This window comes from Diachasmimorpha longicaudata, chromosome 7 (genome assembly GCF_034640455.1).
Source record: "Diachasmimorpha longicaudata isolate KC_UGA_2023 chromosome 7, iyDiaLong2, whole genome shotgun sequence".
In the NCBI taxonomy this organism is placed as follows: domain Eukaryota; kingdom Metazoa; phylum Arthropoda; class Insecta; order Hymenoptera; family Braconidae; genus Diachasmimorpha; species Diachasmimorpha longicaudata.
This window is the reverse complement of record NC_087231.1, coordinates 5557859-5582838: the sequence shown is the minus strand read 5'-3', so window position 1 is coordinate 5582838 and position 24980 is coordinate 5557859. Positions and strand designations below refer to the sequence as shown.

Below are 24980 nucleotides of genomic sequence, written 5' to 3'. Positions count from 1 at the left end.
TATTGTTTAGTTGGGTGAACAGAAAAAGAGTTAGGTTACGTACATTGGAGTAGCGTGCCTCAGTGAAAATGCAATTACAGGCGAAACGCTTGGCTGATGAACAAAACGAAATTAATTCAAAGTGGTGTAGTAAGCGAACGTAAATAGCTGATTTACGCTCGTCATGGGGATTATACGCAAACAGTTTCCTCATTGTTTTTTAAACAAAAGTTTGTTTGTTGAATACTCGTTTGCGTGAATATTTTATAGATATTCAAGTTTTTTACAGTTCGGTGGAGATTGCAAAAAAATTGCGAATATTCCGCGCCAGTGGAACTGCTTTTTGTTTAGACTTTGTAAACTCTTGTTAAACTCTACGTTTGAGCCTAAAATTTATTTCTGATAATATTTTACAACCACTAAACAACAATTTACAACAACTAAAAATAAAATAATTACAAGATATCGCAACATCTAGGGTACAACGAGATTCAACCAAAAATGTATAAAAAAATTGAAAAAATAACCAAAGTAATTAGTAATGGGTAAATTGAAAATTATCACAAATTTCTTTTATTGAGTGAATCATTGATTCGATTCCATAAAGCTTTCATGATCTCAAGAATTCATCTAAAGAATTCATGATCGGATAATTGTATAACGAATTCCCCAAATAAAAATTAATCAATTAATGACTTCAACCGATTGTGAAGACAATCTTTTCGTGAGCGATAGCCTCTGAGGGTAGAATTCAGACGTATTTTCTCAATGGAGATCGAGTATATTTGCCTGGAGTTTTTATTTTCCATGTCTAGACATTCGGGTCCTCATTGAGTGAGTTTTGACTGATGTGCATGCAACACTGTAGAGATATCAGGCCGTGTGATTAACGTCCACGCGATCACGTCGCGTGCCTAGCAACCGACGTTCATTCAATTATTCTTACGTCCCCTCAATTCGATTTTTGTTGGCACACAGCTACTTATCACCGTTGCCTCCTCACATCAATGATCCTATTTTCATCATTACTATTATTCCTCCTCCATGGATGAGAGAATAATTAGAAAGACAGAGTGCTCAGTTTAATCTTCATATGTGTGACAAACAGAAGCCGGAAGCCAATAACTGAGACCCTGGAGACGACCGCCATGAAGGTCGGAGTAAAGGAACAAAAAATGTAAGAGATTTGGTGGGAGTCGTTGACCACTCTGGGTTACATACTTGTATTGGGTTGTGTATACGGGCGTTTGTATTCGAGAACCAGAGAACGTCGAAGAAAACCTGTTTCCAATGCGTACACTCGTGGAGGCACATTTTCGGGATAAATCTCAACTTTTCTTTTTACGTTTTATTACTTTTCATTATTCAAAGTCTTTATTTTTAGAATCTCATGGGGTTCAATGAGCCAAGAGAGATCATTATTTCGGGGAAATTCTCTTGTCGTATTTGACCTCTTTTGTTGTTCCTTCATTACAATATTTTACGAGCGAGTACAATTTTGTCTCATTGCCAGTCTCATCATCGTAAAACTCGAAAACATCTCACTTAGTTGGTTTATAGTCATTCATTTTATTCTGATACTCTGGAGTATGGAGTTGATTTTTATTGCAACATAGTCAGCCTCAAAAGAACAGTTGAAAATTTGTTGTAACAAGAGGGGCAGGGGAAAATACCTCTGAATAAAATTGGATCTATGAGAATGAGTATATGAACATTAAAGAGCGCTAGTTATTTCTCGAGATGCGCAACGACTCGTGTAGAAAAGTGCATGGGATCTTGTTTCTATATTGAAACAAAAGAACTTTCGCTAACATGGGTGACTGAGTGAAGCACACCATCACCAGGACTCTTCTACGTATTTTTATTAACAAATATGGAGACTTATTACTCTGTATGTGTTATCTTGAGTGCAATACCCATGAAATATTCAGCGATGCAGTTGCAAAGCTCATGTCTAATTATGAAACTCTAGTACTTTGGAATTCATTTCAAAAGGTGATGTGAGTAGTTCTAGAGTCAAGCGATTTTGTTAATTGATGTTTCTTCTTTTCAACCTCTTCGATGTCCAAATTTTCGATTTATTTTATATAAACAAATCTTTTCACACCATACCGATCTGAAGGGTGCACTTTACTATTTTTATTTATAATATAATTCTGTTATTGACGTTCATTAAGAAGTACCGACCGGTCAAGTGACGTATTTGCATTTCTGTTAATATTTAATCATGAAAATCGATTCTGATGAATGGGTGAATTCACCAGATGAATTGATTTTTACGATTACATATCAACCACATTTGGGCCCAAGAAATGACATTCAGGTTCCGTTTTTTTTTGGAATTACTGAGAATTGGGGAGTTGCAATCGAATGATAAAATGGATTAAAGTGGACTTTTCCCACCATTTTTCAATCCTTTGCAATTTAAATCATTCCAAAGTCAATCTTTCAACAATTCAATCGTCATACACAGAATAAAAAATGTATAAACCGGTGTGTGGGAGAGCTTGGACACTAAAGTAGGTCAAAAATGGAGGGAAAAAAATGTGTATGGGAATAAAAATGTAGAGGTGGTGGATTACGCGCGGTCGGCAACCGTAGCTTTCTCTCTCTGTCTCTCTTTCTCCCCCATACAGCACCTTCCACACGTGCCAGTTGGTCCGATCTTGATCAAATCTGTTTGTTGCTAACCGCTGTTGCTGCGCTAGACTCGCTTCACTCCCTGACTCAACTGGGGGCTCTCGTGCACGACTCTTGAGCCATGTGCCTTCCTATCACCGCCCATCTACTCATGAGGCAAACAGTCTGTTTACCATTTTTCAATGGAATGGAGATGGAATGGATTTTTCGGCCAATGGCCGAATTCCGGATGGAAGCCACCTATTTTTCTTCATTTGCACTCGAATATTTGAACCCTCTCAGAGGTAGATTGGGCTCCCTCGATTGTCACTGGCTTGGAGGGGTAATCCGGGTAATTAATGGGATTGATGAACCGACGGTCTATTTCAACCTCGTCATGCGCCCCCAAGAACATTGAATATTGGGTTTTATGAGCACTTTTATTGTTATCCCATTGACTAATTCGGTAAATGTCCACAAGTCGTCTGTACGTCAACACCTGAAAAACGGTCTGTTATTGGCCGTATAATGTCGGGGTGCCTTCTTCGTGGCTAATCCTAATTCACCCATCAGCGTAATCAACTGCTCAGAATTAGGTTTTTGGGTCATCTGCAGAGGGAGAGAAAGAGAGAGAGATTTTTTTGAATTACTCATGGAAATTCGTCTGCGATGAGGGTGCAGTGATTCGAATTGTTAATTCCAATACATGGATAGGTAAAGCTTATCATTTTTTCAGGATTCCTCTCGGTGATAAGCATCCTCAATGTTCTCCGAAAATCTAGCTTTTCCATGCTCGAGACGAATTCCGTTTTTTTTTACAACTACGGGGGATATGATAAGGGGAGGTCGGTTGGAACTTCGGAAAATTAATTCTGGAAAATCAATAATTAAATAAAAGTTGAAGTCCGTTCTCTAGAGGATGAGAATAAGCCGATGACTCATTGGCTATGGATTACCTCATATGATATTTAATGATGCATACTGTCTATTTTATTCTAAAAAATCAATTCCGATTAGTGGAATAAAATTGTTATCAACTTGAAGAAGATAATTCCGTCTATCAGTGAAGAATAATCAAAAATTTTCGAAGTACTCGACATTTTTATGAAGATCCTTGAAGTTCTGTGGAACTGAAAATATGATTTAACAAATGCAAGCGAGTGACTACACTCCAGCTGGATTAGTCACTCAAATGGTATGAGTAACTCAGATGAACGGGCTGCGAGAGAAAGATAACAGTTACGAGAGTACGGTGGTGAGAATCATTATCATAGAATGTATTTACTTCATTTCTTGGAAATCGAAGGAAGAAAATCACTTATTCTGTCAATCTAAGTTCAATCAAAATATTGTCGATCGATTCGGGGGAAAATTGTGATAATTCAAGGAATGTTAAATCACTCACTAGTAACGGGAAAATGGCAAAAATATTTATTTCGGTTTTACTCTCTACGGCAAACACGTGGTTACACAAGTGGTAATAATAACCTCGTGTTATCGATAGCATCGGGCGATGAACAGTTGTAGTGGGACCCAATAATCGTGTGGAATGGCAGACATTCAGTGGTGACATTGAGTGTTGTTACGCAGAGGAAAGATAAAAAGCGAAACAATTATCAAAAATATATTTGCAAATCCTTAAAACTGCGCTGTAGTTTACCCATTAATAGTTTTATGTTACGTTTTCTTATCTGCAAACTGCATAAGTGGTCACAGGTATTGAGCTCCGACTAACAACAAATGTTTCTTTATAGCGCTTGCAAATGTGTTTATAGAAGTGTATCCCTTTCAGTTGCTAGTCTTTTCAACTTCTCAATAATTTCGTCAGCACTTCATTGACTGTGATGAGGTAATATAGTTGTACTATATAATATGTCATTATTATCGCGAATGTCACGTTTGATAGACTATTGGTCAGTTTTTGAATAAATGTCTGCAATTCGACCTTCATGTCGTTGCACAATAGACGTCAGGCTGTCATTTTCCGTGGTTTTACCGTAACAACTGAAATGTCATGAATTATAAACTGAAATTTAGGGAATTCCTCACTTGGCGTATCTTCTTGGAATTAGTTATAATTACAATATTTATGGGCATCACCTCTTTTGATAAACGATTAGTTTATGATGCACGAACAGAGAAAAGCAACGCGCAATTTAAACTGCAGTCATTTTTGTAATAAAAATTTGCGGAGCAACGTCGCCAACACTAATCTGCGCGATTTATATTCCGTGTGATAGAGTATTGCGCTGACAACGTTGACAAGGGTTCCATTGCAAAATTTTTAGTGTTTTTCTATACTTCATAGTTTCTTTTGTGAAATTAGAATTCGCGAAATAGCGTCTTTATCTCATAAAATGACGATACAATTCAATTTAACAAATAAATTCTCGGAAGTCACTATATTCTCAAATTACCAATTCATAATTGATGAGTTAATAGCATAGGCTGTTTATCATGTTCTATGGATATCCTGACCAATGTAGCTAATGCTCATCGGGCTATTCAATTATGTTTGATTAAGTGCTCGAATTGCGTTTTATGCGGTTAGCGCCACATCGGTCAACTTCGGTAAACTGTCCCTTCTGTTTGTACCTCAAACCCTAAATAACAATGGTAGTGATCGTACACAAGAACAGGACAATCGTGCCAATTGTAATTCTATCAACGTTGACCTCAGCCATTATTTCTCACTTAAAATCTACAAATTTGCTCTTTAACGAATCCATCCGGCAAAGCAAATCTCTATTTGATAATAAATTCTCAAAGGAGCTCATTAAAAATTACGACTCGACCATTTGTAAAATCCACCATTTTAAAAGTCTAGTAAATTATAGCATGACAGAAAGTGCCACGGAACCAGGTTCCACGATAATCGCTGCACAGCTCAACTAAATCTTTGCTTTATTAGTCATGCAGGATGTGAATATAAAATTATGGCGAATAGACTTTTAAATCAATTGGATTGGAAAATTTTGAGGAGCCTTGAGCTTAAGTCCGCAATTTATCCAAATTTTCAATTGATTAAAAATTTAAGAATATATCTACCCATATTCTTCCATTTTCCATTAACTTTCAAACTAAAATTCGGAATTTTCAACAACAGAATTCCGTGAAATTTCTGTCGATCTAAAATAAAGTGAAAATCATTTCAGTCCAAACTGTTACCACTGTGGAGAAAAGTGTACCGTCAGGAACAAATTCATTGACCATTAATTGCAAAAAGTTTTTAATTAAAATTGTTTTTCACCAGTTGTTTATTCGTAACCTGCATTTGGGGAAGTAATTCCGATAACAGGCCTATATTCAATATAAACTTAGTGATCGATTGGAGTTGAAATGTCTCGAAATGGATGATTAGTGGAAATTGAAGTAGCGTCTTTCAATCACCTGTCGTATCCTGCGGTGGATGAGAGACAGAGGGATCGAGAGAGATAGAGAAAGAGATGGAGAGAAGCAATTGTAACTTAGTTAAGACCAAGATTATATGGATTGATATTCGGATGAGCACGCAGAGGTAGAAATTTCTGTAAGACGTTTATATGTGAACCATGGAGCCTGGAATATTGATATACTTCAACATCGGATATCTGTCAGCTCTGGCTCCAGGTATACTCAGGGCTCCTCGTTACTTCTCAATCATAATTCATTAGCCATATTCTCGATTTACTGTGACCCGGCTCTTGCTCAGAGTATTTTCACGTTGCAGTTGAGTTGAGTTTCTCTGTCACTCGAACACCCTAGGATTTCGGTAGGGGAAATTGCCTTCCCCTACTACCGGGTCTGTTAGTGAGTGATGATATGTATGTGGATTCCACACTGTGTTGTGACCCTCCGTGTGAGGGGAAGACATAGTCCTACACAGGGAATTGAGACATCTAGATTTGCCTCTCTGTCTGGCACTCGTCTCGAGTCACGTTCTCCAGTGAAGAGTGGGGAGATCCAGAACTTTTTAGAATTGGGAACTCCCAGCCCCGATGCGAAATATCGTTGGTAGATTCGGCTGTACCAACTTTGAACCTTGCTTTGAACGTTTATTCATTCTGGGAGGACTTTTGATATTTTCTCACAAATTTTCCGCACGAATTCTTTACAACCGCAACTTCTCCATAACCAACGTTTATTTATTCTTGAAACAACCCGAGTAGTGAGCGGGTGAGGAAGAGGGGGGGAGGGGTCTTGTGGATCGATACGACGAATTCCAAACGTCAGATACTATTTTAGCCGATGGACGATATGGAGAAAATCAATGGTCTTGTTATCTCCGTCATTTATTCTCTCCCTGCAAGTGAGGAACGAATAATTTCACACGATTTTTGAAAACTTTTGGAGGAGGTTTCGAGGGGAAATTTTCACATCATTGACGGGTCAGCAATATCTGGATAAATTACAAGGTTTCATTGAGTATCTTCAATCACAAGTGTACGCATCACAAAAAAGTTGAATTTTTTTTTCAATTGATACATTTTTCCTTTGAGGCTGATAGCACTTTTTTTCTCATTAACCTGAGTTGATTGTGTACGAATATAATAGACAATAGTCATGGATAAAATACAAACTCTTGTATTCTCATTGTGTGGTAGACCTTTCGAATCAACGCCATATCGGTCCTTAATGCGTCTCGATTAAAATATTCACATCACGCATTTCTGAAAATGGATTCACATTATCATTAAATCGCAATACGAAGGTTTTTTTCTCGTCATCAATGAAAATTCATGAATATGAAGTAGAGTTCATGTTTCATACACAGAGCGCCTATAAGAAAAGAGTAGAATCGTTAAAAAATAATCAATTGTCTTTATGATTCGTCACAGGGAAGTGCTGTGGTGGTAAAGTACAATGGTGGTAAAGTAAAACAAATATAAATTCTCTGCACATGTGTGGAGGCTCGATTGAACGCACCCGCGCAATCCATTATAGTGATGATCCTAGACTTATTATATTCTATGACTCGTCCACGACGTGAATCTCACACGTATACGATTCACACTTGCATACACACAACTGCACCTCGCCGATAAGACTTCTCTGATTCTCCTCCATTTAGATTGCAATATCCACCTTTGTCTGGAGGTATAAAATTAAATGCCTTTTGGCTCTCGATGAAATTTCTCATTTCAGGTCGCGAAGTCTTCCAGGAGTGTGAGAATATGCTTCTGTATTTTCCTATTTTCTTTGTCATCATTCGTCTCATTTTTACAGCTAACGTGATATCCAAGGATATCGAAGTCTCTTTCACAGTCGAGTATGGATCGTATTATAGATTCAACCCTTGTCAATCATCACATCCCTCATCCGAAGCGAAAAACTTTTTTCTGCACTTGTAATAAAATATTGTTACTTAAATTCACTTTTGATTTATAAGTTAAAGGCCTTTTCCACAATGAGTGCCTGCAACAACAGTTAATTGCAAATATATGGTTCCATTCATTTTTGCAACTAACTTGTGAATTTGGTCTACATATCCATTACTGACGCCGAGTAATGCTAATTTTAATATTGGATTTTATTTCTGAATGTTCATTTTAATCTTCATCTCCAACGCTCCAGGATATCGACATTTTCCGCAAACTCCTGCTCATATTTATGATACCGTCATTCGTTTGCATTCAAAGAGTAGTTGAAAAGAGGGTAGCTCCAGCCTTTGCACTCCATTCTCATTATTTGTTCGCTCGTTCCGCTTTTTCCTTTTTTTTTACAAAACATCCAGTCAAAACTGTGTGTATAAGGACGTACAAACATGCATAAAAGAATATATTACATTATAGTAAGAGAGGGAAAATTGAGAGTGTGAGGGAAGGTGGATTAAAAAAAAAAGTAGAATCCAGGTAACTTCAAACCGATGTACAGTTTTCTTCAGTTCCACCTAATTAGTTACCTATAGAGAAGCCAAGTAATTTCTCTCATTAGAGTTCCAGGCGTGTAGTCTGCATTTTCATTTTTTATTATATTTTTCCATTTTTATTTCGTGGGACTTTCTACTTCCCAATGGTTGCATCGTGGTGGGTTAAGTTTAGGGGAGGGTGGTGCGAAAATACACACTTAACGTTACTTTTAATGGTCGCAAGTTGAAGACAAATCCACTAATTGAGCTCAATCTAGGTTTCTTACTCATTGTGTGAATGAAACTTGAAATCTTTCATAAATTGATCTCGCGATCCTGCACAATTTTAACATGACGTCTATCTGTTTAGTAATATATATGTCTGCGTTTATTAATATTTTTCTTGAGATATTTTTACGCGAAATTGATTGACACTCATATTTTATTAGAGTAGACTTCAATGAGCTCCATTCATTTACCATCAATTAAAATACCATTTGTTATAGAGTACTGGACATTCATATTTTTTCCGTAAATCGATCTTTCATGATACTCAGAAAATCGTTATCAAAAGGGATTAAATCATGGCTTAAAGAGTTAATGTCAATGGCCTCATAAGTCTATCCAAATTCGACGGAAATCCCACTATTCGTTGATCTAACGTATGGCTTGTAAACATTTCTCCTAAAAAATTGGTTCTGAGTGCCAGAAAAATCGCAAACCAGTGCAATTGTAATACAAAAAGTTAGTGAAGTGTTTTCTTCATCAATTGAAAAGAGGATGAGCGGGTAAACTTTTCCGTCCACATTCTCTTGAAGAATTTTTGAGTTTTTGTATGAACAAATCAACAATGGCCTTCAATATCTAAATTTTCCGTTCACAGAACATGAAAATTACTTGTGGAAAATTCCAGTTCTGTCACTTAAATTTTCCGAAGACATTTCGCGATCGATACACGATCCGTTCCGTAATTTTTACTCCAAAGTTCCCACCGTGTGGAAATCGCGCAAAACGTAATAATGCTTGATAACAGACTTTTCACTTGAAAAATTGAATTTTATTTGTCCATAAATAACGTACAGTAACAATTATCCCGAACATTATCTATTTTACGGAAAAACGATCTAAATTGTACAACTGCCTTATGGATTTTCTATTTGAACAGCTGAATCATTCTCTGAAAAGGTATTTGGAAATTATTCATTCATTCATTGAATTTAAGATAAAAAACTGGATATTCCATTAAATATACACCAATTCATGTTATGCTCAGATATAACTGATTTAATATTCCACATGTTTTTTCTTTATCAGGGATATGAATACTTGTCTTAGAAAATAATTTTTGAGAATTCCTCACAGGTAATAAAATCCAGAACAGAATGAAATAATAATAATCATAAAATCATAACTGAATTCATTTAGAAACATATCGCTAATTAATCAGCACCATTGCTTCTCTGTTATAAACAATGCAACTATCCCCTCAATCATTAATAATAACTATGCAGGGCAGACGGTATGATGTGGTTTAGTCAATAGAGTAATTAGGAATAAGACGTGCAGTATGCGCACGAGCCTGCGCGGCCATTAATAGGCGCAGTCCCCCGGAAGCTCTCGACGACGCGATTTCGCCCTCAGCAACATCGTTTCCCCCTGCCACCCCCCCCCCTCTTTTTTTCTTTTTCTTTTACTCCTTCCCCACCCACCCAATGTGTCGCGTGAGTTTGCAGCCTTCTATTTTCTCACTCCGCCCTCCCTCCCCCGCACCACCTCTGTCTATCACTCTCTGTTTCCCGGCTTCCCACCTCTTATTCTCACCATTATACACGCAACAACTGTTCACAAGTGAGATTTTGACAATTATCCGACTACTTGCATTTTTTAATGCACAAATAATAGCGAAAATCATTCAAAATCATCGTCCAACGATCAATGAAATTAACAAAATATTTTCATCCAGAAAAAAGTGACAGGAAATCATTCAATTGAATTTTATTTTTTGTTTACACATTATCCAAATAATGATTAGTAATTCATGATGATTATTCAAATGATGATGATAATAATTGATCAGTCCTTCGAGCAGTGAAATGAGGGCGAAAAAAATTTGTGCATTCAGGCCCTCGTGAAAAACCAATGCTCGAAAACGTCAGTGCAACAATGCGATCTTTCATCCCTCTTATGTTTGGTGCACTGAGCACGTTGATGAACTCCAAGTGCCCCGGTGCGAGCTTCGAGTTACTATAAGCATGAATGGCACTGTTCTCTAGGCCCTGACGGGCACGTCATGAGAGAACCCCGCTTCTCGGTTCTCCCTTCCCTCATTCATTTCCACACTGCACCTCCTCCACCCTTGGAAGCCGTTTCAAGAATTTAATCCCCTATTACCGCCCCACCCCCTTACCCCTTTGTCAGCACCGCCGACCCATCACCCCCGTCAGGCCCGCGTTGTCTGCTTTTTTTTCTTTCTTAGGCTACGAAGAAGACCATTGAGTGTTCTATTTTTCATCCTTCGTTTCAAAATCCCTTCTTCCCCCGGAACACATTTCATATCATTCACTGAGAGTTCAATACATATAAATTGAGTGATGGGGGGTAGTTGTCATTTGACGCTAAAATTGCGCGGGAATTGTACAACAAAGAAGTACTCTGACGATGTACAGGTGATACGGCACTGTTATTTGCTACAGTTTCGATCAACTCGGCTTCAGTATGAATAGCCGCAGGAGTGTAATCGCGATGGGGGACTCAGCTGATTCAAAATGTGTTGATTAAAGTCGGAATCATATCAGTATGTGATTGATTCGAGGAAAATATAGATGGACTCATCAAAATGCAGGGGAAGTTTTTAGGAAATCATCTTCTTGAAAATTCCCGCTCGATTCAGATGCGCTAAAGATCAAACAAAGTCAAGTGTCAAATTTTCCGAAGGCTGTCGGAGATGATTTCCAATTCCACAAATCATCAGTTTATTTTCACCCCTTGAATTTACTTGAAAATCGAGAAATACTTGTCTTGAAATGGAAGTACTGTCATTTTTTTTCTAACGGTGGATCCGCGGTGCTAGCTACGCCCCTGAATACTACAGTGTACGGTCTACGGAGACTTCGGCTCACGCTCGGTTCGTCGTGAGTTTCGTGTAGGCGCTCTGTGCTCGAGCCAGCAGCAGTAGCACCATACACATCTTCGGGAGCATTAAAAAAACTAGCAATTCCGTAGTTGAAGAAATATTAGCAATACCCTGTCGTAAAGGACCATTGTTTCACGCGTAAGTCAGTAATCATAGTGGTTTTATTAATAATTTTTCATTGGGAAAGTGACGTAAGAGCAATCCGGCAGACAGCGGTAAAAAGATCAATGAGAAAGAGGAAAAAAATAGTGTCTGGCGGAGGCTAAATACACTTGGTCGTCGTCGACCGGTGCCCATATAGTGAGTGTCGCCTGTCAGTGAATTGTGCGCGGGCGCGCATGAATACCCCTCTCTCTTTCATTATTCCTCAGTAATCTCACATACTTTCGTATGGTTACTCCATATCCCTGTTAGCTAAATCCCCATGCGTGTACTGGAGTCATATGTTTGCTATTTTCTCCGACACAATGAAAAACTCTAGCCAAAGATACCGTACTCCCTCAGCATCACGTATATTTCTCTCGCATATTATAACATCGTAGATAAAAAATAATATCTCCCTGATTGAATTTCTCCCGTCGTTACAAAGGATTTTAAAAAATCATGTGCATGTTGTGTGCAGTTTGATATTCACGAATAAATATTGAATTTTAATGATAATGTTAAAATAAAAAAGGAAGGAAGGAAGTTGTGTGTGCGCGTGGAATAAAATAAGTGTTCCTCCTTCAAACATGTCAATAATTCAGTGTAACGTTGTCGCAGTCATCGGAGGCCCACGGCTTACGCACGGTAAATATCTATACGTATGGTGAAATACACATAAATTTTTTTTTCTCCCTCTCCCTCTGCAACTATCTTTTTTACTTAAAAATCAAGCAGGTAAATACCAACAGAGTGTACCGCCACGTCCGTTTCAACGTTCACCCCCGCTCCTGTCACCTCTCCTCCCTCATTCATTCTCCCACCAACGTTGTAACTAAACAAGTAAAACCGCTGAGTACACCAGTACACCTAAGAAAGTATCTATTCAACATTTGCGAGAGTATACGAGAAAATGATAAAAAAGCTCTGACAAGTGCGACCAATCGAGGGCCACATTAATTATACTGCAAAATATCATATGATAATTTCTCTCCTCTCATGAATTAAATGGACAGCGCATCTTGAACTGTTGAAAATCTAGAAAAAAAATTACAGTTCCATTGTCATCAATTGACGCGAAAAATTTTGAATGAAAACCTCATCCCCTGTACATGCGTTTCCCACAGCTGGAATTTTCAGTGCGTATTCCAAACCCCACGTCAGTACATATATACATATATATATGTGTATTTTATCTCTTCTTTCGTTCCGTGTAAAATTGCATGTGGCTCAGTGTCCCGTGTTTATTTACCCGCTGGACTCTGTTGCGAGGGACCCAGGCATGGAACCGGAGGAGGTGCGGCGTTGCCTGTCTGCTCCGTTGGCTCTCAAATACTCACTTGTATGTATACATATATGTGATCCCTGGGCTGCCTACGCGCGTGCGTCACAGTGTACCGCGCGCTTGTTTCAGAATATGTTTGGAATACATCGCGCCTTGCGCCAATCCCCTTCTGTATATCACTGTGCCTGTGTAGTACCAATACTAATGCACAACTTGGTGAGTTGATCCGAGTGTGAAGGAGTTGTATGTGTATGTGCGCTCGCGCAGTCTTGCATCCTTTTTACTCACAATCCCCTCACTTCTCCACTACCTCACCTCCCTCCTCCTCCCGCCCGCCCACCTCCTCCGGGCGTTCATGCTGTTCTTGTTATTCTTATTATGAAAAAAAAAAAAAGAATAAAGAAAAGCATTTGTCTCCCTCTTTCGTGTGCGACTGGGGGTCACTTGCACGCGCTTTTTACCCCTCTTACACCGACCTTTCTCCCTCCCTTACACCCCCGTATATATCTCACTCCTTCGGCAAAATACACCTCTCTGTGACGTGGTTCGTGGAAGTGAGATAGATGTACTTTTTGTACTGTGTCGTACGCTCGTGTACGTGCTCTAGTGTGCTCACTGTGTGTATGTATTACCTGAAACCCCAGGGTTTTCAGAGAGAAGAGGAGGAAACATTGAAGAAGCGCTCTAGCTGTTTAACACACTGGGTCTATCATCTATTTATATCGCGAACATACGCGAGTCGCATTTTTTTTTTTAATAGTTTCTCTCCCTTTCCTCCTTGAACTCTTCACTGCCGTTACCCCCACCGTCAGTTACAGCATTTACAGATTGAAAATTGTAATGGTAAATTTTAGTTGACTTGGTTTATGTAATTTGAATCATTTTGGGAAGTTGGGGGCGATTCAGCTGAATCGCAGTGCAGTTGGAATTTAACGCGATGAACTTACACACGTGCGTGAACCCACGATTGTGGGTATAGTACTCGTCTCACCTCCCCTCGTCCCCTCATCATCCCACCCCAGCCGGTTTAACTCGTACAATTTCTTCCGTCTCGAAGAGCCGAGAGAGATGATGATGATTTTACACGTGTGTATGTGGTATATGAAGAGAGAAAGAGCCACGTTGAGAAGGCTACACGTCCGTGGAGCCAAGGAATTTTCTCACAATGGATTGATCGTGTTAGTGAGAGACCGACGACGCTGAGTGCGACGGACCACGACGCCGCGAGGAGGCGTACCACCACCAGCTCACCTCTGTGCCGCATCATCATGAGGCCACTGTAGTAACCAACACTCACTACGGTATCACGGTTACTACTGCAGTTTATACTATTCAGTGACTACTGCACGATAATGTTTTTTCTTTTCATTTTTACAAGTGGAAGGAAACTGAGATAATGGTTACTAGTATTTGAATAATTTTCACCATTTATTGCTGGAACGGTCGTAGCTTCTCGGTTTTTGTCAGTCTGGTCAGCTTCTTGGGTTGAGTTTCATGGTAGAAGGGGGGGTATTGTTGAGTGGAGAAGTGTGAGAGTTTTGCGAATTCTGAAGACGAAACGGAAATTGTGAAGTGAAGTGTATGCAGCAGTGCCAATAGTGTTTGATAATTCATTGAACTGGAATTTTTGTTTCTTGTTGAATTTTTCATTGAGTGGTGGGTGTATAGTCACTCCGGCAATGTCAAATGATACGTGAAAATGTGAAAATGACAGTTTGTGAAGTATTTTGGATTTTTTCTTGGACGGTGAATTTTGATGGTATTGGAAATGGTATAAGGGTAAATAATGAAAAAGTAAAATTATAAGTTCTATTTAGTATCTTTTATTATAACGTTGCAAAGGCACGACCGTTCTGTTTCGTTCCCAAAAACGAAGTAACAAATACAAAAATATGTTAGACCAATTTGGATTCTAATTGTCAGAAGGACACTACACACTCTATGAACTCTAAGACGAGACTAAAAACTAAATTGTTCGTCAGGCCCCGATTCACCTCTACTTGTAGAGAGCAATAAACTCTGCACCCCCTGAATCTCCATTAAGAGATTCCACTTTGACCAGGTCTGGTCACCACATGGTTTTTGGGGAAATCCCCTTGGTAAAGTGCAGTTATAAAAAGTTCCCAACTAAAAGGCCCTGACGACAATAAAGCAGTAAAATATTTTTCTACTATTAAACATAAAAATGTTTTTCACTCTAAAGTGGAAACACTAGAATAATGGAAATATTACTTATACAAGGACCCATCCATTCCATTCAAAATAATTAATTTTTGTTAAATATTTGAAACGTAAATTCTAACACGCCCCCTCAAAAATTAATCAGATCTAATAAACACTTGTACTAACATAATCGGTTCTCTATACATTTATAATTATAGTATATAAAAATATTATTTTTAATCATTAAACTATTTCCTTAATTATTAATATGCCGTCCTTGCGTTTTGTTATCCTGGGTCAACTTACTGTGGCCCAACATTCGTTGCACAGGGTGAAGGGAAAACCCAGTTAAAAACCTTACCAGACCACTACTAATTTTATACAATCAAAAAAAAATATATATATATATTACTACTACAAAACTCTTATTAGTCCACTTGAAGTGTGAGTCCTTCTGGATCATTCCAAACCCATTTGTCCTCTTAATTCAATGAATTTCACTGCTGGAAGCGGTTTGGTCAGGGTGTCTGCTAACTGTCTTCCTGTTGAAACATATTTTAAGGCAATTAGTCCTTCAATTATACGTTCTCTCGTGAGATGATACTTTATGTCAATGTGTTTCGTCCTCTTATGATCTATTGGGTTATTCGCGATACTAATACACCCTATATTATCTTCAAAAATTGTTATAGGTCCTTCGATTTCTATTTTAATACTTTTTGCTAATGACCTTAACCAAAGGGCTTCTTTAACTGATTCATATAGCGCCATATATTCTGCTTCAGTCGATGAAGCCGCTACCGATGATTGTTTTTTTGCTACTCCAAGAAATAGTGCAACTATCATACATTTTAAATAAAAAACCTGTAGTGCTTTTTCTATCTATTGTATCGCTACCCCAATCAGAGTCGACATAGCCACATAAAATTCTTTGCGAATCACTTCGCGTATAAACTAGCTTGAGATCAATCGTTGCCTTTAAATATCTCAAAGTTCTCTTTAAGCATCTCCATAATTCTATGTTATTTTTATTAGTGAATCTACTGAGGATACTTATTGCCACACTCAAATCTGGTCTTGTGCAGACCATTATATACATTAAGCATCCGATTAAATTTCGACATGGGGCGTCATACTTAGTATCGCAATTCAGTGCTTCAAAATTTATTTTGCTCTCAAGCGGTGTACTCACTCCATTACACTCATTCATTTTGAATTTCGTAAGTACTGTTCTAATGTATGCGCTCTGGTCTAACGTAATCCTATCATTATTTCGACAAATTTTTATTCCTAAGAAAAGTTTAATTTCATTCAAGTCAACCATTAAAAACTTATGTGTTAGATAATTTTTAAAGCTATTCATTGTTTCGATGTTCGCAGTAACTATTACGAGATCATCGACGTACAAGACTACATAAATATTTTCAAAGATGTTTCCTCTATCTAGAATATAAATACATCTATCAACTAATGAATTCTTGAAATTCCTTTCTTTGAGAGCTTTCTCAAAAATTTCGAACCAGCAACGAGCTGCTTGCTTTAGCCCATAAAGAGCTTTATTTAATCGACATACTTGATTGTTTTCACAATTAATACCTTCTGGTACCCTCATATAAATTTCTTCTTTTAAGTCACCATTCAAAAAGGCTGTTTTTACATCCATATGATGTATTAGCAAATTATTCTGATTTGCAAAAGCAATGATAAATCTAAAACTCGTTATTCTTGCAACAGGGGCAAACGTTTCATTATAATCTACCATATATTTTTGACTAAATCCTCTCGCGACTAAACGAGCCTTATATTTGAATGGTTTCCCAAACTCATCGTTTTTAATTGTGAATACCCACTTACAATCAACAATATTTATATTTTTCGGTCTCGGTACAATCGTCCAGGTTTTATTTTTAATCAAAGAATCTATCTCTTCTTTAATGGCCTGTTCCCAATGGATTTTGTCATCACTCTCCTCTACCTCCACATACGATTGCGGAACTTTACACGCGACTGATTGAGCGCATAGGAGATAATCGTTTATATTTTCATTATATGATACAGGGGCTAGATTTTTTAATCGATTGCTTCTTCGCAACTCATTAGTTACGGTTTCACCTTCTGATGAATCTATCGATTGATTTCTAATGTCAGTTGTCGTTTCACAGTCATTGTTTATTTTAGGAATTTTATTTGGTCCGCCATGATCATTATAATCATCGACCTTATTTGGTTCCTCTATTTCATCTGATTTCATACTATCAGATGCACGAGACAATACTGATCCTGACTTGTCGTCAAAGATATCAGTTTCCATCCGGGCACCCCGACCATGGGCCCCTTCATCCCCCTCTAGCCCTTTTACAGGCCTCGAGTGTGGGGAATTTGTCTCGTCTACAATGACGTCCCTCACGACAACATATTTATCATTCATTACATCCCAAACTCTATAACCATTCGGCTCATACCCTACCAGAATCCCTTTCCAGGACTTTTCTTCGAACTTGGACTTTCTGTTTTTTTTGTGAACGTATACTGTTGAACCGAATACTTTCAGATATCTAATTTGGGGTTTTCTGTCATGCCACATTTCGTATGGAGTCTTGTCCTCCCTGAGAGCTTTTGTTGGCGTTATATTGATTAAATAAGTTGCAGTTAATACTGCATCACTCCAAAAAACTCGCGACAACTTCGCATCAGCTATCATTGACCTAGCTTTATTTGTAATGGTTTGAACCATTCGCTCTGAAACCCCATTTAACTGTGGAGTTCCAGGAACCGTCAAATGGTAACTAATACCTCTTTTTATACAGTATTCTTTCATTTCGTTGGATAAATATTCTCTTCCGTTATCACTATATAAATGCACGACTTTCAAACCGAAATGGCTTTCAGCCTTTGATACAAAATCTTTAAAGACCGAGAATACTTCCGATTTATATGTTAGGGGATAAACAGCGCAATAATGTGTTTTCTGATCGACAAACAAAACGAAATAATTTTTACCGTCTATCGAAGGAGGAGTGATTGGCCCCGCAACATCTGAATGTATAATAAATAATGGGCGTTTCACGTGTTCTCTATCTTTCTCCTTTCCAAATGGTAAACGCGCTTGCTTCCCTAATATGCATGATTCACATAAATCATCGTTTGGCGAAATATTTTTTATTAATTCAATGTCCTTCACCATTGATTTTAATTTCATTTGCATAAGTTTTGATTTTCCTATGTGTCCTAATCGCCGGTGCCATAGATCATAATTGTCTTTTATATTAATACTAGCAGCATTATTCGCCGTTCGCGCGATGATTTTTAGGCTAACGGTAAATAAATTATTTTGTACCTTACCTTCTATAAGTATTGTACCATCTTTACTTATCTTTATTCCCTCTGGGCCGAATATAGTTGTGAAGCCCGCCTCTCGCATTCTGGTGACCGATAGTAGATTATGTGGGAGCTCAGGGCTGTAGAGAACGTCCCGAAGGGTCCCTTGAATTCCGCTGTCCGTCATTATATTTAGCGTTCCTCGTTTCGTCGCGTTGATGTATTGCCCATTTTTGGCAACAGAAATCTGAATCGGCGTTTTCAGATTAATAAAATTTTCCGTCAAATCATTTCGGTTGATTAAATGTTCCGATGCACCTGAGTCTAATATGAATGTAATTTCTGTATCCTGTTTTTGTTGACACAGATTCCTGTTGACCATAAAGGCAAAGCCATCTGTGTCACAGCTGGATGTCGCGTTTTGGGCAATTTGCACTGTCTTCAATATCCTCTGTCTCTCTTGGCCTGATCCTGCTCCTTTATGGTGTCCTCTTTTTCTCTCTTCCATCTGAGCCCTCAGAAAGTGTCGGCATTCATTCTTCCTATGCCCTTGTTTTCCACAGTGAAAACATTTTCCTTTAAATATTGGGCTTCTGGGATTAGACTTTTTAAATCCCCGATGCAAATTCCGTCGTTTGAAATTAGCACTCCCTAAATACACTTTTTGTTTATATTTATCACTCTTGTTTTCAACATATAACACTTTGGCACTTGTCTCACTTGCTTTCGATTTTAATTTTACTTCGTGATCTAGTAGTCGCTTTTTGACACATTCGAGTGTCAATTCATCCCCATTGATGGTTTCAAGTGCAGTGATGACGCTCTCATAAGAGTCCGGCATTGTTAAAAACAAAAGAGACACCTTGTCAGGTTCATCCAATCTGCCACCCACTGAGATGAACTCGCCCACGAGATCATCAAATTCTGTGAGGTGGATGATCAGTGGTGTAGCTCCATGAAATTTCAATTCGTGTATTTTCTTGCGAATTGAGTGTTGGCTGGGAAGACTTTTTCGGCTGTAAATTTTGTCCAGATTGTCCAGGATCTGCTTGGCTGTCTGACCGGGTTTCGCGAAGGGCACGAATGTGTCATCAAGGTGTTGGACAACCGCTTTTCTTGCCAGTCGTTCAGCCCTCATCCACTTCCTCGATGTCGGGTCCTCTGGCTCTGAGTCTATCACTTTTATCACATCAATTCCAGTTAGTAATTCCCGAATTCTGAATTTCCATACACTATATTTTTCTCCGTTGAATGGCTTGAACTCCCTAGCGAACTTGAATCCTTCCATTATGGCACTTTTGTCTCAACTGTCACTTTTGTTAATTATTTTCACTATTCACTTATTCACCCCTAATATTAGAGAACCGATTCGCGCACCGCGTACCCTGGGCCCATAACCTATTGGAAATGGTATAAGGGTAAATAATGAAAAAGTAAAATTATAAGTTCTATTTAGTATCTTTTATTATAACGTTGCAAAGGCACGACCGTTCTGTTTCGTTCCCAAAAACGAAGTAACAAATACAAAAATATGTTAGACCAATTTGGATTCTAATTGTCAGAAGGACACTACACACTCTATGAACTCTAAGACGAGACTAAAAACTAAATTGTTCGTCAGGCCCCGATTCACCTCTACTTGTAGAGAGCAATAAACTCTGCACCCCCTGAATCTCCATTAAGAGATTCCACTTTGACCAGGTCTGGTCACCACATGGTTTTTGGGGAAATCCCCTTGGTAAAGTGCAGTTATAAAAAGTTCCCAACTAAAAGGCCCTGACGACAATAAAGCAGTAAAATATTTTTCTACTATTAAACATAAAAATGTTTTTCACTCTCAAGTGGAAACACTAGAATAATGGAAATATTACTTATACAAGGACCCATCCATTCCATTCAAAATAATTAATTTTTGTTAAATATTTGAAACGTAAATTCTAACAGATGGAATGCTTTTTTCGCGAATGCGGGCTAACGATTCTGGATTAATGGAAAAATTTGTGATTGTTGAGTTGGGTTACTGTTCATTCAGTTGTACTGTTTGATTTTTTGTCAATGGAGTTATCGAGTAACAATGATGGAGGTATGTGCATTCAATGTGATTGGATAAACTGGAGTACCTGCTGAAATGTAGATTACAGTGTCGTTTTAAATTGATTGTTTTGCAAACAGCGTGAGTAACTTTTGTTCAATATGCATGGCGTGGAGATACGCCGGAGTACGATTATGTTAATGGCAATTTTACGGTTGAAAAATACTACTTGTTCAATATGTTGTGTGCATACACTTGCTATTCATCGAGATAAACGATATTTATATTTCTATACAGGGTGTCTTAAAATTAATCGGACATATTGTAAGAGTAGTCTGGGGACGAAGGGACGGGGGGGGGACAGTCATATCTTCCCTCTCATTCAAATTATGACAAAATGAAATTCATTGAAATTAATGGGACATTTAATATCATCATCGGGCCAGTTTGAGGAATAATGGAAACCCATCGAGTTCTCAGAATTTATAAAACAAATTTCCTGCTCAAAGTGATTCATATTTTTGTCAAAATTAATTAACTTTGTTTGGTCAAAATATTCGTGACTTTCGGTGTCGAGTTACAAATATTTTGGGAAAATTTTGAAATCTCGCGACATTCTCTTATCTTTTAAATGGAAATGGTATGATCCCTCTGTCGGGGGACAGTATTTAATTGGATGTCCTTTATTACTTCATATCTGAAACAAAGCGTCAGCGACAAAAGGTTCAATCCAATTTTCGCCTCCCGGAATTTCCCCAAGCTGCCTTTCACTATATCAGATTAACTTTGGGTACGCTAATGGTCATTTTTAATAATACAATTATCAACCCAGCTTGATGAAGAGGCGGTATATACTTGAACGAAAAAAATGAGGAGGAGGAAAAAGTGGATGGACAAGATGAATTGAGTTTCTGTTTGGAACGAGAGTAGATGAAGCGCAAACGATGACTCGAGTGCGTAAGATTCCAGCGAAGAAGAGTAGTAGGGGTACCACATACTCGAGCGTAGTACTCTCGAGCGTAAATATATTCTCGGCTACGAGTATCGTGTGCCCTGGTGGCGTATGCGCGCCCCGTCTCTACTTTAGGTACAAAATGTATAGATATACTGAGTTACCCCTTCGTCCCACTGCCGTACCGGCTGACTCGATCATTTCACTTCTTATCCATCTTTCCCTTGTCTTTCTCTTCTTCTCATAGTTTGCATGAGATGAATTAATAGAGCTTTTTTTTAGCTTACTAAGAGGTCATACATGTTTTTCCACAAGTCGAGGTTTCGTTGAGAATTGTCATGGTTTAACACAATACCCGGTGCTGAAATTCAATTGCATCCGTCGCTATTTTTGACGCTAAACATAGAATCAGGAATTTCAAACTACTATGATTTTATTTTTAAAAAATAAAAGCTAAGAATTTACTTCTTCGTATATCTTGAGGCAAAATCTGTTTCATTGATCGTTTCATTTTTCATTTGAAAAATAAAGCAACAATTTTTTTAGTTTTTAATCTACGGAAAACTCAGATGGAAATCCAGTCATTACGAATTTACAATCTGAGGGAACGATTTCATGAACAATATAATCCTGAATTGAAGTCAAATTTACAATGTGGGAAATTCAAGTGCCATTATTCGTCACTTAAAAAAATAATAACAATGGTAAATTAATAGGCTATTGTCCATTTCGGAAGTATATATTTTTGCTTGATCACTAGAAATTAACGAGTCTCGCAGTCTAATTCAACCATCTCGGGTTATCAATTAGACATCAGTCGCTTGTCTTTATCGCCACATTTTTATTTGTCCTCCTCTTTGTCTTGGAAGCATGATCCGTGACACCGATAACCTTGGAGTCTCAAGAGTTGTGTGAAAAAAAAATTATATATTTACGTAAACATTCAGCCTGGGATGGGGTGCGATAACATGTATTCCGAAAACCGCTCGAAACCTGGTGCATGATTTTTTATGAACTTTCCGTTGGAGAGTTATGGTATTTACCCTGAAAATTAAACAAGAGAAACATTTAAAAAAAGCAGCGTCAGGGTCTGATGAGGGGTTTGGGAAGCGCCAATCACACCAGTTTTTACAGAAAGAAGATAGGTCTAATAGTTTTTTGGAAAGCTATTCTGTACACATTGATTGCGCCATAACAGGTGAAAATATTAATTATTATCAAGCTGACCTTGTGGGATCCTATTATTCTTTGACTTGACAGATTTCGCTAAAGAATATTTTAAAATGAGAGGGCGTCAATTCGCTCGCGATTTTCTTGAATATTGAAAAAATTAATTTTTTCAAAAGCTGCATGCCCATTTCCAATTCCGAGAATTAAAATCCAATTGAAGTTCACATAATTTGTAGAGGTTTTATGTCACTTTGAAAGCTCAACAAATCGGTTTCTTTTAAATTCACCATTTTTATTTCTTAGCCCATTGTGAAATTTGAAAATACCAGGCAATTGAATTTTTAATAGATTAAGACTACCAATGAGTAGGTACCGTAACGAAAGAAATTATCATAATTGCAATAATTTTGGTCCATGACTGGATGTGAAAACTGTACTTTCCGTGACTGTCGCATAAATAATTTGATTGCTTAATAACGATATACACGGCACTCCCGTGAAAACCACTGGATGTTGGAAATTTGATGATTTTTCACCTGACATTTCAAGAGTGAATTTTTAAAGTAGAGAGAAAGCACGTGAAAATTTATAATTTCGTCGTAAGGTTAAAAAAATGACACGACTATGGTCTTTTACAATTTCACATTCTTATAATACTTGCAGTACCTCTGTATGAATTTTGCCAAAAAATTCGCAGTTTAATCGAAATGGTAGCATGTCTCTCTCACTGATATGTGGACAATAGTATTTGATGATGCGGGTCACGAGATTCGTGATAGCTTGCGAGACTTTTCGGATATGAAATGGATATTACGAACGTACAGAGATCTCGAAAGGGAGAAAAATGATTCGTCGCGTGTCAGAGGATTGCATTTAATACATATGTATCAGGGCACTGTACTCTGGTGTTATCATTCAGTTTAGTCTTCTTTACGCTTCTCAGTTCATACGATCAGGCCCCCCGAAGAAAGAAAGAGCATCTGGCATTATCTGTATAATTTTTTTTGTGTGAAGCTCGCAGAAGATTTCAATCATTCGTGAACTCACTCATTTTTACGATCAGAATTTTTTTTCTGATTGCGAATGGAAATTCTCTTTAGATACTCGATGCATGAAGCTAGTTAGACAGTGGGGTGGGGTGAGTGTTTTTCAATTCATTTGAAGTTATCTCGTCAATTTTTTTTTCTGAATGTAATGAAATATTTCCGTCGTTCTTGACACATGTCTATGTCTATCGTCTCAACTTTATTCGTTCTAACAGTCAGTTTAAAGGAATCAATTCCCACTGGCAAGTGAGTTTCAAACATTCCAGGGGCGATCACTGATTTTCCATAAATTTTAAATTTTGCCTTTTACGTACTGACAATAATTAACGAAGTCCGTAAATACAGGTTTTAGAGCTTTACTCCCGGACATTAATTAGAGTTAAACTCTTTCTTAATATTGTGAATCATCGTTTTTTTTAATCGCTTCCCAAGCGAGAAAAAACATGGCGATGGTCAAGAGATTATTGATCGTAATTTTCCATCTAATTCGATAATGCCTGTTATTAAGTTGTTTCTGAGGTTGCTTCTGAGTGACGAGATTTTTAATTTGAAAATCAGCGCTTTCAATATTGAGAAAATTAAAGTACTTTGATTTTTGTATATCATGGGTGGGGGACTTTAGTAAAAAAACAAATCCTGATTGTCTGCACTCTTAACATAGCAATTAGACTTAATGTGTCTGGGTTATTATTCCTACACGGGTGCGTCGACATGCTGGTGTATTGTGAATGGCACCGTCGCCACCTAGAAGTGGCGTTAGGTTTAACTGCTGCATCAAAGATCCCATCGCCTAGGATTCTGTATTACACAGATTGACACAAATTAAATCATTCCAAAATATCTGAATAATCCATAACATTTTAAAATATTCTCTAATTTTTCTATAAAATCACAGAATTTTCCCGAATTTTTTACAATAGCAGAGAATTTTCTCCCACTTTATAGGAAAATCTAGTGTATTGACAGCTTAACAACGCGAAAACTTTAAATAATTTAAAATTTTTCGGGATTCAATTTTCTACTCCAAAAAATGGCTGAATTAACCAATTTTGACGTTGCCAATTTCCGTCACACTTTGTGCTCTGTCTCACTCATTCACAAAATTACGATGTCTGTGTTTACGTATATCATGTGTCCTGCCAAATATTAAATGTTTATCCATGTACCTTGTAATACACGCGATGGGGTAAAACTAGAGTCAACTGAACCGAGGCGTTATCCGCATGCAGTATTTTGTGACTCCAGTAAACTCCCCTGTCTCTGTATCTTGTATATTTTCACCCCAATTTCCCACTCCACATTTAGTCGTGAGAAG

The 24980-nt window shown here is 37.8% G+C and overlaps 1 protein-coding gene across 11 annotated transcripts in view; it reads left to right on the top strand.

Moving 5' to 3' along the window:
* Positions 1 to 24980, top strand: part of Cic (capicua) — a 46645-nt gene that overhangs the window by 788 nt on the left and 20877 nt on the right. For 3 of the 11 annotated variants that reach the window (XM_064124400.1, XM_064124402.1, XM_064124391.1), the window contains exon 1: positions 11550 to 12347. The exons of 1 other annotated variant lie outside the window; for it this stretch is intronic. The gene's annotated coding sequence lies outside the window, so the exon portion shown is untranslated. Of the gene's footprint in view, positions 1 to 4353; positions 4448 to 11548; positions 12348 to 20414; positions 20639 to 24980 lie in introns of those variants that run through there. 7 more of the 11 variants (XM_064124401.1, XM_064124399.1, XM_064124395.1 and 4 more) reach the window with 6 other exon arrangements.